Raw genomic sequence first — 13,105 nt, forward strand, 5'->3', positions numbered from 1 at the left:
AGCTTTCCTCAAGGTATAGCTGAGCTTCTAAACTTAAGTCAACAAATCAGTGGTAACCTAGTATTTCATGGATTTTGCTCTACTGCATAGAGTGAACACTTAGAACTCCTTGACAGTATCAGAGACAGATGGGCTTTGGCTTCCTGACCTCCACCTCGGACCTCGTATGTGCTGCTTCTGTGTCTCTTACTTACGTTACGTTACTACTATGTTTATTTCTGCTAACAGGACTGTAAATTCGGTCTTACGAGCATTTGGTATATATTTAAAATCAGTTAAAATTTATTTTAAAAAGCAGTTTTTTAAGGGAATCTGTTATTCTTCCTTTTAAAATCACATCAGGCTGGAATGTAGCAAACAAGTTGTCAAACCTGATGCATATACCCCAGTGTGAATTTCCAGTGTGAATAAACTGTGAAATCTCTTGGATTTTTTTTTTTTAATGAAAATTGGCATTTTCCCATTTGGTTACTTGAGATGGGTGTTAATTTTCTCTAAGCTTCTTATTCTACATTTGTCTACATTAAGTAGCTTCCCTCTTAAATGCACCCTTCTCTCTCTCCCTCTTAGATCTCCAGATCTTTCTGGGTTTTTTTTTCAACCTACCCACCTGCTGTGTTGTAGTTCATCTTCCTCTTGTGTCTACTGTGTAGTCAATCAATGTACAATTTACTTCATTTTCCAAATTATTAGGGAAGATATTAAATGGTATCAGTCCCAATATTAACTTATGAGAAATGCCACTTGGCATCTCTTCCCATTTTGATGTTCAACTGTAAATACTGTAATTATGTTCTGTTTACAATATGTCTGGCAACTTCATATCTTCATTGCAATATTCATAACCAGGCACCGTATTTCCAGTGTCAGTAATAATTTTCCAGGCAGTAAAGTACCAAAACTCTCAGCAAAACACTATCTATAAAGTACCACTAAGTAGAGGCTAAAGGAAACCATTTGAACTTTCTGTGTATGATTAGATCTGTAAAAACCTGTAAAGAAAACTTGTGTCCACCCACTAACCCATAAATAATGTTTCTGTAATATCAGATCTGCTGCATTCCCCTTGTGTGCTAATCCTGTCACTTTGCACAAGTTGTCTAAGCTATCTGGCATGACCTATTCTTCATGAAAAAAGATTGCTTTTCATCTTATATGCATTTTCAGGTTATATCTAAACTTCCACATTACATGTTTCACAGTGTTGCTAACTCATCTCCTACCCCCTTATGGTCCTGGAAGATGAGTGTTGTAAGGTCCTTTGAAGATCTTTGATTACTCCATATGGGAGAATGTCTTGATGAAAGTCTTTCAGACAAACTGGGGTTTTTTTGTTACTATGCAATGCTGAATGAAGCTTCAATGCTAATTGACATCATGTCCAGTGGAAACGGCAACAACAACAACAATAATAGCCATAATAAGTTGCTCCTCATTAGTCTGTCAGAAGAGCAGATGCAGAAGTAATGAAGTCACATCAGCCAGCCCACCAGTCAACAAACTTAGGAAGAGAAACAGCTATTTTGTGTGGGTTAAACTAGCTGCCTGCTAGATTGAACGCTGTAGTACAAGTCTGTGCCGACTGATCACTACTGTTCTTTAGTGTTTCTTTTTATTTCTATACTTCATTCACCCTGAAAGGAGAGGCTTGTCATAGCCTTTTTGGAAATCAGTCTCAGTTTCTTCCTACGTCATAGTGATGTAATCTCTAAAAAACTAGAGAGCTTTGGTGAATTTTCCTTGGTGAATCTTTTTTTGCCCTTGCATCATGAAGCCAGTCCTTTAGAAAATGAGGAAAAAGACTAGGTTCCTTATGAACCTAGTCAAGACTTCAAAATTTAGAGTTCTTTAAGATCTCAGAACTCAGTAAGACAGCTAAATTTCATGCAGTTGCTTCTTTAGTGTCCTAAAATATTTTCTTTTCCAGCCTTGAAAATATGTGTATAGCTTTTTGAATGGATTTGTTTAATTGGAGAACTCCCAGTTATGGTCTGTGTTTGTGGTCCATACATGACTCTATTTAATGAGAAGGTGAGCCATCTAGAAATGAAAGAGCCTGTGGCCCCAGATCCTGCCTTTCCATTTCTGGTTTCAGCCCTGACCTTCTGTCTTACTTCACCCTTTATAAAAATAAGTGTAAGCTAGAGATATCCCTCCTTTATAAAACAGGTTAATCGATAGTTGCAAAGTACGTTGAGAATGCTGGAGTAAGGTCTGAATGAAAGCCAACCGGCATTAACTTAGTGTGTTTACCTGTAGCCATCTGCGTTGTTATATATGACCTTTACACAATTAGATTGTTCTTCTGCTTGAGATGTTTTAGTTGCAAAGTAAACCATGAGAGCTTGATTGGTTTGCATAACGTGCCAATCTCTAAGGCCTTTTAAATATGTACCGTTTGTGTGCGGTTAAATATTTTCAGTAGCACTTGGGTATTTTGACCTCTACTATTATCTAAAACTCAGTGGTTGTTTTTAATTGCATAGAAGAAATGGGACACTGTCTTGTCTCAGAAACCAATGCTCTAACTCTCCTGGGCTCCAAGGGCAAGATTTCAAGTGCCAAGTTGAGCCTCTATTCACTAACGAAAATTTAACTGCCTTAAATGTTAATTAAGCAGGGAGCAGCCATTTTTAAATGCAAGCTGCAACACACAAAAGCTGCTGTTTAGGAATTAGTATTTGCAACACTGGTATCTTGGACCACGGATTATCAGTATAGATGGTGAGGGGGAGGAGTATAAAAACATTAGATGCTTCATGAGAAATTTGGGAATACCAAGATATTGCATGTGTCCAGAGCAATCTTGAATTTTAAGGGTGGCTGTGTTTGGCCTAGAGGGCTGATGCTTTTGACAGTGCACCATGCAGTGTTGGTTGCCAGATCTGGATGAGCAGGGCATCAGTAAGAACGCAACGTGCATCCTTCTAGCGTAGCCCAGACTGTTGGGTTTTTTCCCCCCATATAAAGCCTGGACGCTGTGATTTTTTTCATAAAAAGTTAGGCACAGGAAGATGCACTCTGGTTTCATCTCAGCAAAACCCAGGACATGGCCAGAACATATTCACAGACCTGGAAGCAATATTGTTTAAAGAACAGCCATAGTTGTTATGAATGTAAAACAATAGCATTTATTGTAAATTGGAAAGCTTCTTTTTGGAAAGTACTTTTAAACACCCTATTTATTCTGGACTACTATGTCAAAAGTCAAACTGGCAGATAGAATAACCCAAGTAATTCTATATAATGTACTTTTGACTGCTAAGCCTTTGCAAAGATGAAGCCATTTTCCAGGGGGCTTTAATTTGTTTTTCAGTAACATACAAAATCATAGCATAGAAGTAAAAATACAACAAGCAGGAACACCAGAGAGGTGGCAGAGAATCCATCCTTAGGTGTTTTCAAGACTTGGCCAGGCAGTCGTGGCTGACCAGATCTAGTGGTGGTGAGTGGTAGCATGTGGTAGGTTGGACTAAAGGTCTCCAAAGGTCCCTTTTGAGCAATGTTTCTGTGATTTTGTCAGTCCCACTACGGAGCTAGAGCTAGGCGTCAGTGTTGATACCTGAAATGAACAGGTATCAACAAAGTCCTTACAACAGGGAGCTTTGCTGCTGGTGTCAAACTTCCTACAAGCAGTAGCTGGTCCTGACTGGTGGTTTGGAAGTCAGGAAGCTGAGATAATAGTGGAAATTTGAATTTGGATTCGAAACAGAAGGTCTTTTCTGTGTCATCAGGCTGGGTATTATCTCTATGACAACATCATTCATGGAACCATGTTAATAAATAATAAATGATTAGTGAGTATTTCAGTTACAGCTTTTCAGCCATTTAGACTGGATATTAGGAAAAATTTCTTTACTGAAATTAATTACTGAAATTACTGAGAGAGTGGTCAAACATTGGAACAGGCTGCCCAGGGAGGTGGTGGAGTCACCATCACTGAAGTGTTCAAAAAACGTGTGGTCGTGGCACTTCAGGACATGGTTTAGTGGGCTTGGTGCTGTTGGGTTGATGGTTGGACTTCATGATCTTAAAAGTTTTTTCCAACCTTAATGATTCTATGATTTTGTGAATTATAGTTCATTACCCCCACAATGTGTTACTATTTTGCAGGTTAAGAGTTTTAGTGTTAGCTACAGCTGGAAAGAAGATAGCCTATACAATCCCCTCGTGCCTCTGCGCTGCTAAAGATTTTAATTGCACATTCACACACTGTGTTTGCACAAAAAACCCTGATGCACTTAGTGCACAAGATCTGCTGTGCTTGATGAATGAGTCAACTACATATTATTCCTTTCATAGTCATTATACAGAATTGCCATGTAAAAATAAATGCCTATAAAGGTGCACGTACATCGACGCGAGAATGCCTCTCTGAGGCTCATACTTGCATGTGTGATCCTGAGTGTTGCTACATCTGCTTCCCTGCTGCACAAGGTTCCAATAATGGACTACAAGGTTCCAATAATGGACTCTGCCATACTATGTGTCTTTTCCATTGACTTTTTTACAACTCTCTGAGTAACTAACTTGGCACTCTGTTCTCCTGTTGCATGCAGTAACTAATGACAAAACCTGAAGACTAATGAAATGACCACTGGTGAATAATCAGAAGCTGTTTGTGTCTGCCAAAGATTATACTGGCCATCCCCCCAATGTCTAATATTAGACCTCTGCCTCAAATTCGTAGAAAATATGTGCATTTACAGAAGTACAGGTATTCTGTGTGTATGCTCTGGTCTTGTGGAAAATGGCATGAATTCCAGTGGCATTTTCTTTTAAAAGGTAGATTATTATGCATTAGTGGCAGGGTAAGAGTACACCTTTTGCTTGACTTACCAAGAGAAATGCAAGTGGCGGAAGGAAAACACCTTTTTCCTAGGCGCTGAATTTCCATAATGCTTCCAAGCAGCGGTACACAACTGCAGGAGAAATTTGGTCCTCCTGCCCTCAAACAGGCATACAAGGTAGCAGGAGAGCATTTTATCTCTTTCAGTGCTTTTTTTCATTTTCCACAATGTGGAAAAGGAAGGGACAATCTTGCCAAACATATGACAATTTCATTATTCTAAATGACGTATTGGCCTGGATAGCTTAAAGAAGCCCTTTAGGATGAGATTGCCTCCAGACTCATTATCCAGAGAGTGGGTTTTTGCTTGGCTTTGATTATCTGGAGGGATCTATTCCTGTGAAAGAGAACCTCATTTTTCTTTTTGCAGAATTACAGTTTTTTACTAGTGTCTATGTATTCTCATTTCCTCCTTCATTCTTTTGTTATAGGCCATCTGGAACTTCAGAAACTTTCATTTCCCAGTCAGTGAAAATGGGAGAGCAAAGATTAATATCAGCTTAGAAGGACATTTGTGACCATTTGTTCTGAAGTGACAGACACCCGGGCTGGACTCCTGGATTTTTTTGTAGCCTCTCTCCAATGGAACCTTGATTAGATGTTGCCCCCACATGTTTACACATGGGCCAACAGCTCTCGTACAACATTGTTGTTTAGATAATGGGAACTGAGTGAAGAAGGTTGGGGGGGGGGGGTGTGGGGAGTGTTTTTTTGTTGTTGTTCAAGTATTGTTTTTACTGAGCTTAGCATCCTGGGTCAGGGCCATTCATTGACCCCAGGCTATGTCAAGAGAAGATGGCTGAATTCCTTCCCGTGTAAGAGACACCAGCCTGTAGGTTGCATTAGTGAGTATCAGCCACCAGCTCAGCCCAAAGCAACCTTGCTAATTCTCAGCTAATTCTCTGAATCGTCACCCCGCTTTGATGTGAGGGCTGGAAATCTCTTCCAACCTGTTGGCCCTTTTCTTGGTGCACGGCAGCCATCTGTACTGTTCCAGTATGCGGCCGAGTGTCTTCACGTAAGCTGTATAGTCCAGTGTGATCAGTCGTGCTGTAGGTGTGTAACTCTCATCTGATCTGGTATTTTCTTGGCTGATGTGTTTTTTCATCACAAAGTAGGTGACTCCTTCTCGAATGTTCTCTCTCTTTGTGTGCGTGTGTGCCCGCACCTGTGCACTTCGCGTAGAAGGACTGGTGACTCCCACGTGGGATTGGGGTAGTCTCAAAGGGCACGCGAGGGGCAAAATCAGGCAGGCTTCTTTCTGTTCCACAGACTCTAGGCCACTCGAACCCTCTGTTTCAGTGCCTTCCTCCTCCATCTTTTCAAGAACAGCTATAATAGTCTCTTTCATTCCTCACTGAACTCAGTTTCCATCAGTAAAATAATGTAGCAAAGATTTATAGATTCATTTCATGAGAGGGACACGCTTTCACTTTGCCAGTGATGAATCATCTAATGTTTACTTTCCCAGACCTGGTACAAATCTTTACAGTCATTGAGGAGAACATCAATTAAAATGAAACTGTATTAAAATAAAATATTGACTTCATTTAACATAATATACCTCCCAAGTTGAGAGTGTGGCTTCCAGATAGAGCAGCAGCAGCAGCAGCAGTGCAAGATGTTGTACTGTGAGTTTCATTCCCTGTAACATTCGCAGAAAATAATAACTTCTGCCTCCGAGGGACCACTCTGATTCTTAGTTCTTATGCCCCCTTTCAAATCTGCAAAAAAACGATTCAGTACCTTGCACATGACTAAAATATAGAGGGAGTCAAAAATTTGTGTTACTGGGCAAAACCATACTAGAAGTTTTTCTATGTAAAATAGCTGATCCTCCTATGTTCTCTTCTTTCTGTACCCTCACTTGGTCAAAAGATACAAATAACTAAATTACAATTGCTTCCGTACTGTTTTCTAAAGCTTTAAAATGCCACTCCCAAATTCTTGCAAACCCCAGCTTAAGTAGATTTTTCAGCAGGTGGCTTGTTTTCACATCTAGCTCTGTCAGTGCTACAGTTTTGTATGGATGGATGTGGACATATTACAGAATGGTGGGTTTTGGTTGCTCAGAAATAGTTTAAAAAATCATAGATGTTCTCTGATTTTTAAAGTTGGGAACTACGTGGAGCTTTTTTAATTAGTGACTTTGAGGCAGGCAATATAAGAGTAATTTAGGTAGACTGACGTGGTTCTTGAAGAAAATGAAAACCAGGAGTGGGAATAATAGACTCCACTTGCTACTTAGAATTGAGGCATCTCAAGTTTCAGAAATTTTGGGGAGAAGGCTGGCATCTAAGCCTACCTGATGTGGCTGCATTACTGTGGTTAGAATGCTGAAGATGTTTCATTTCAGGCATTCAGTAAAAAGTGGGTAAGACGTGACAGATGTGTAAGAAACAGCAACGTTTTTAGAAGAGAAGAAGCAAAATTCATCATCTTGTTAAAATATATTAATTAACAGTCTGAGGCACATAGATACAGTTTTAATTGTCTTTTAATAGAATGCTGGAGTGATATTTTTATTTCCTTTTCCATACTTATCAGAAACCATTTTGTATTTTGGAAAGTGTTGCTTCTAAACCACTTAAAACCACAATACACTGTAGTTTAGTTTGCAGCATGTGGAAGATCGTAAGAACGTTTTTTCCTGAAAAATTATTTTGATCTATTAAATTCAGCTGTTCAGGGAAGGTGGTGGGGAGAAACTTAAGATATTGAACTCCTGAAGTATGGCAGAAGGTGAGACATTAAGAATGCATTCTAGCTGTTTTAACATAAGAAACAGATCACTGGATCATTTTTCTCCTCACTTTTTCTTTGCTAAAATTGGTGCATTTTGTGTGATAAACACGTCTTAGAAAGCTGTTCTTTTACATGACATGGAAATACAGGAAATGTGAGTCTCATTCAGCAGACACTAGGTATACAGGTACTGTTGCTCATGTGAGCAATCATACTGAATTCAGGAGAGATCTTCTTAATGAACACTGCAGTACAAATTAAGTGATTGAAACAAATTAGCAAGTATCCTTAACATTGCTGAAAAGAAATGTGCATGGAACAAACTAAAACTTTCTCAGACTCCGAGTGAATTTTCTACAGCATGTTAAAGGAACATAGTTGTTACTAATTAAATTCTGCAATAGGTGTGTGAGCGAATGAAAATGTAAACTGAGCTACACCTATTGTAGCCTATAAGTATCATCGAAGTCAGACCAATGTGGTAAGTTCTAGTTATCATGTGCTCCTGAGAACTTTTATTTTTTCATTTCCCACAAGATTTTTTTTTAGTCACAGCTGTTTAGAATAACCCTTTTTTCTTTTCTTGTTAATGAACATTACAGAAAATGGAATTTTCTCTCAAATAAAATTTCTTCCCAACATTGCCCAGGGCTGAGGAGTCTGGAACAGTTCAATCCTAGAATAGTCACAATAAAGGAAAACCAGTAAGTCAAACACCTTTGCGTGCTGCTTACTTGTATGTGCTCGTGTAGTAGGGATATGGATCAGTTCTCTGACACGTTTCACAGGGTTTCCCATAGAGAAGGCTCCAGGGGGACCTTCTTGCAGCCTTCCAGTACTTAAAGGGGGCTTATAAGGAAGATGGGGACAAACCTTTTAGCAGAGCCGGTTGCAACAGGACAAGGGGTAATGGTTTTAAACTTAAAGAGGGCAGATTCTGAGTAGATCTAAGGAAGAAATTCTTCACAACGAGGGTCGTGAAGCACTGGCACAGGTTGCCCCGAGAGGTGGTAGATGCCCCATCCCAGGCAACGTTCGAGGTCAGGTTGGACGGGGCTCCGAGCAACCAAAACCAGTCACCCCTTGCAGGGTCAGCTTAATCAGTTGCTGAAGCCAAAGATGCTTTGCGTCTGCTTTGCAGTTGTGTCCGTCCTCTGTGTCTTTACAAGTGAGCCGGGTGTTAACGCTGCCCATGTGTGCTGAACGTAGACCAGAAGTTACGTTGCTTTCACATAACGTTTTTGGGCGTCCTGTTGCTTGTAATATCTGAACACGTTGTGTGGCTTTACATTTCTTAATGTGAGTGGGGATTTGCATTTGCTTGTTTTGTTGCAAATGTTTCTAGGTTTAGTTAAATTTGAGAGCGGTCGAAAAATATATTGCTTTAGTTTTAATTAGCTCGGTAGAAAAAAGTCCTTTCTTTGGCAGTAATTATTAGTTGTATATTATTAAAAGGAAGTAGTTCACATTCAGTTACTTAGCAGAAATAATTGAATCTTCTGATCCAGTAAACTAGCTCACTTTGGATTCAGCTGGTTTTTAATTTAAGACCTATAGAAGAGGAGACCTGTAATCTCACTACAGGGAATTGGCTTCGCTTTCCTGCAGTTCATAAACCACAAGAGCGAAATTGCAATCCCCCACAGCAGTTTTCTCTATTTTTCAAATTTGCTTGAAAGTTTAATTTTATGAGACAGAGCTGATTTTAAAGTTTAAAGTGCTTTTTTTGTTGTTTTGGTGCGTTTTTCCCCATTTTTTCTTGAACAAAAGGACTACCAGCTCTATCTGCAGTCTGGGCTGTAGTCTCGGCAGCAATTTCAGGGTGTTTCAAAGATGTAAACACAGTTGCATACTGCGATGAGCCCTTGGGCGGTATTCCAAGAAAAACACAAACAGATAACTAGTTCGGAGCGGATCCACACGGAGCTGATTCTCAGCTGGAGTAAACTGGCAGAACTCCACCGGTTTTTGAGCTGTTTACACCTGGTGAGGGTTGGCCTCCCTACTTCACGGTAGCTTGTGTGCATGCGTTTTCCCTACGTTTTTACACAATAGATGCCCTGTTACTACATTCACAGAATCACAGAATCACTAGGTTGGAAAGGACCTTCAAGATCATCAAGTCCAACCATTAATCCAGCGCCACCATGTCCCCTAAACCATGTCCTGAAGCACCACATCCACGCGTTTTTTGAACACTTCCAGAGATGGCGACTCCACCACCTCCCTGGGCAGCCTGTTCCAATGCCTGACCACTCTCTCAGTGAAGAAATTTTTCCTAATACCCAATCTAAACCTCCCCTGGCGCAACTTGAGGCCATTTCCTCTCGTCCTATCACTAGTTACTTGGGAGAAGAGACCAACACCCTCGTCGCCACAACCCCCTTTCAGGTAGTTGTAGAGAGCGATAAGGTCTCCCCTCAGCCTCCTCTTCTTCAGACTAAACAACCCCAGTTCCCTCAGCCGCTCCTCATAAGACTTGTGCTCCAGACCCCTCACCAGCTTCGTTGCCCTTCTCTGGACACGCTCCAGCACCTCAATGCCCTTCTTGTAGTGAGGGGCCCAAAACTGAACATTGAGTTCTACATTGAGAAGTAGATGGTGACTTTACATTGTGCTCTAAGTGAAGAACTGTAAATAGAGCCACCATCACAGAAACTAATTGTAATGCAGTTATCTTAGTTCTTTTGCTTTTCCCTGACCAGATTTTAAGGGTAAAAGCAATTTACTACTTGTTGTGAAGTGTTCTGTGTTTAACATCGGAACATTTCCTTTGGATTTGTTGTTCATAAATTAATTCTATTTAATAAATCAGCATTGTTTAGTTTGAATTAATATGAGTATTTTCTTCCCCAGTAAGAAAGTAGACTAAATTGGAACCGATATTACAACGGAGGGCTGCACCTGTGTTTGTCAAATATTTCTAATCACGTAATTTACATCAGATAAGTATATGATTTTTTTGGAGGTTATCTCAGAATTCCTAGCTGGCTGAATGAGCATCCAGGTGTTAAAGCCGTACCTTTTTGGTGTAGAAAGTTATATTGCAGCAGTTGGTTTCCACCACTGTACTGTGGGGTGAATTTAGGACTGCGGGGATACATGCATTTGGAATTTAGGATTGCGCGTGGATGTTGTTCGTTTCAGGTAGAAACATGGCACACGAAGTATCAGTACGTGCTTAAGAAGTAAGTTCATCTGTTGCTAAATTGAAAATGTTAAAAATAATACACTTTATGCATATATGCACACATGCTGTATTAATTCATTAGTTTCGGAAGCATTTTCATGCTTGTTTAACTCAAAAGGGCTTTGAATTTTCTAAGGAAAGGAAGGTAAAAAAAACAAAAAGGAAGGAAAAAAAGGAAAGAACTGGCAGACAGTTAGTCCATATGGCCTAATTATTGCTGGTATTTTGAGAAAAGAATGTAAACCTGGTGAGTTACTAAACTGAGAAGTGGCTGCTCTGAAGGCCTTTTTTATCGATTCGCAGTGCACCTATTACACATCCTACATATTTAGTCATATTTCATCTAGGAGAGTCCCTCCAGGAGCTGCATCGTACAAAAAACCCCCAAGCGTAGCGTCTCCATTTGAAAGGATATTCCATCTCCTCAGTTAGCAAACTTCTGCAAGGTCTTACAGGACTACAGTAAACACTAACTAGCCGGATGTGTGGAAGAACATTCTTTTTCTTAAGCTGTCTGGTCATTTGATAGTGAAAAAGTGGAAAGATGCCGTGCAGAGATGGGCCTCAGGTTATTTTTCCTTATGGATTGGCCCATTCATGGCAGGTTTTACATTTAAAATGAGGTGGTGACTGTACTGTGGACACGGGGGCTGTTGACGACTTCTTTCTCTTAACCCTTCTTCTTCTCTGTGACTATCAGCTATCAGTATCTGAAGTACAGTGTGGATAACCTGACTGTACCTACATTTTTAGATACTGAGAATCAGAGAGACTGAGGAAATGGACTCCGAGACGTCAGGAGCTTGACAGCTTAGCCCTGCATTGAATCCATAAACCCGTACTGAAAGTCTGTCCAGTTCTACATCTGTACCCTCAGCGCTGAATCTCTCAGCTAATTATTCCAAATTAGCTTTTGAGTTTGTTTGTTGGGTTTATTTTTCTATTTTTAAAAAATATCAGATGGGATATTATCATTTGGCTCCCAGCAGAATTAAGTAAACTATTTGCATTTGGTGTTGGCATACTTTAAATTCACTCTTTCATTAATTTTTTCTCCTTACCTGTTATCTTCTGTTTTCTTGTTATGAAGATAAAGTAGATTTCATTTTATTTTTCATTGTTTTAGAACAGATTACTGTTTAGAAATGATCAGTTCCTATTAGTCACAGCTCATTCTTTCTTCTTTCCAGTCAGAGATGTATGAAATCCTTTACTAAACAAAGGATGAATGATTTCATGTGTAACTCAAATTGCAAAAGAAATAATCACTGACAAAGGAAGGGCCACATCATGATTTTTTACCCTCCTTTCCTTTTGGGAGAACAGTAATTTAATTTGATTCAGAGTTTCAAGGGTGACAACCTTGGATGCAAAGCAAGCAAGGCAAAAAAACCAAGAACACGGCAAACTTCTGCAGGGAAGGGATGTTGCCTGTTGTGGCCAGCAGACTGACGAGGATCTCGGCTCAATGCGCTGCTCACCGCGGCCTCCCGAAGTAACGCCGTGCAAGCTTCCAGTGTCCTGGCACCCACCCTCCCCTCCCTTCTGCTTCCTCCTTCCCACCCGCTGAGCTGGGCTTTGTGGCCCTGTGTTCCCCGGGATAGTCTTATGTGAGATGAACCTTCATTTGCATTTATTAGTTTTAAGTATAAGGCCTTAGCTTTCATTAAAAAAACCCTGGTTCCAATATTACGGATGAGTGAATCCAAGTTTCTTTTTCGTGTAATTTAATTCTTTTCGTACACTGCTTTCACACTTCTCCTCTAAAATCGTACCGTCCTTGTCTCTCTCACATGGAAGTTGGTCATGATGTGAGTCCCCTCGTACTCCTCAAAACTTCTGAAACCTGTTTTTCTTTAAATCTCAGTTATGCTGTTAAAATGCTCAGTTGCCAAGGTGTTGAACAGTTTTCAAAGCCTATAAACAAACAGTGCCTTGATAGTCCTTCTTAGCACTAATGGCCTAATAGCTAGTTTCGTCCCTGCCTGCTTTGGATTGTCCTCTTGAATGAGAGGAAGAAAAGACAGAAAGATGAGTGTTATTTCACAACTACTTTAAATGTAGAAACAGCCACCAAAAAAAAAAAAAAAAGTGAACTTTTATGAATCCTAACTTGGAGGGAAAATTGAGCAAAAAGCAGTAGAAATACTTGGTGAACTGGGTAGTTACTTACTGAGGAAAAGCTAAAAAGGCAATTACAGAGATCAGGTAGTATCAGCGAACAGAGTGATGGGGAATGTAAAAATATGACACCTGGAGGATGTGAACAGCAGGCAGACAGGGAAGGTGTACAGTGTATATAGTACTGTATACCCCTGTTC

At 40.0% G+C, this 13,105-nt stretch overlaps 1 protein-coding gene across 2 annotated transcripts in view; it reads left to right on the forward strand.

The window, feature by feature from the left end:
- Nucleotides 1–13,105, forward strand: part of MPPED1 (metallophosphoesterase domain containing 1) — a gene marked incomplete at both ends in the record, with an annotated part of 49,283 nt that overhangs the window by 21,800 nt on the left and 14,378 nt on the right. The gene's annotated exons all lie outside the window — the stretch shown is intronic.

Source organism: Phaethon aethereus, assembly GCF_964289735.1.
Source record: "Phaethon aethereus genome assembly, chromosome: 1".
Taxonomy (NCBI): Eukaryota; Metazoa; Chordata; class Aves; order Phaethontiformes; family Phaethontidae; genus Phaethon; species Phaethon aethereus.